Below are 968 nucleotides of genomic sequence, written 5' to 3' on the forward strand. Positions count from 1 at the left end.
TTTGAGCCACTTTACTTTTTTTTTTTTTTTTTTTTTTTTTTTAAAGTAAGTGTGCTTAAATAGTGGTATGTGTTTGTAAGTGTTCTCTCATCGCAGTTTACAAAGTTAAAGGCAAGCTCGAGTAGTTTTGGTGTATTTTCAGAAAAGAGACCTCAAATATTTACGGATGTATGTCAGAAAGGAATGTGAATTCAACTGGGAAGTTATCAAATACAACTGAAATACAAAAAAAAAAAAAAAGACTGGTTTAATTTATGATAAAAATTTTCAGTTCAAACAAAATTAAAACACTAAATTACTAGAAACAAAGAAACAAACAAACAAACTAAGAAAAACATCCTTTCAATTCATTGCATTTCAACACTCCAATGACTTTGTCTGAGGTGGTGGGAATGAGACTTCTTTTAAAAGGCTGACAAGGGCTCCCAGACACCCTGATTGAAACTTAGAAGTTGTAGTCAGGGTCTGTATTCACTAAGAGTCTGTGAAGTTAGAGTTTTATCTCCCAGAAAGTTCTGCTTCCCATAGTCCTATTAAGACATTTAGGCTAACACAATTTCTTGGGGAGGTTGTTTTGTTTTTATGGTTCTTTGGTTTTTGAAGACAGGGTTTCTTTGTGTAGCCTGGCTGTCGTGGAAGACCAGGCTGGCCTTGAACTCAGAAATCCACCTGCCTCTGCCTCCCAAGTGCTGGGATTAAAGGTGTGCATTACCACTGCTTGGCCTAACACAATTTCTATGGCAAAGATAACTTGCATCATTGTATCCTGCCATCTACACCTGTACAGTTTTTTTTCCACCCATCATACAAATGTGTTCCCCAGTGAATCAGAAGCAACTGAGGGCTAGCAGTCATATATCTCTTTTTTCTGAGTTAAAAATAAAACTACAAAATCAGTAATATATTTGCTTTCACACAGAAACAGACATACACATGAGAGACAAGGGAGGAGGGAGGGAGGGAGGGAG

The 968-nt window shown here is 36.8% G+C and overlaps 1 protein-coding gene across 1 annotated transcript in view; it reads right to left on the minus strand.

The window, feature by feature from the left end:
* The window catches only part of Sgcz (sarcoglycan zeta), a 1,036,342-nt gene that overhangs the window by 823,116 nt on the left and 212,258 nt on the right, over positions 1–968 (minus strand). The window lies entirely within an intron of this gene.

Source organism: Mus pahari, chromosome 19 (genome assembly GCF_900095145.1).
Source record: "Mus pahari chromosome 19, PAHARI_EIJ_v1.1, whole genome shotgun sequence".
In the NCBI taxonomy this organism is placed as follows: domain Eukaryota; kingdom Metazoa; phylum Chordata; class Mammalia; order Rodentia; family Muridae; genus Mus; species Mus pahari.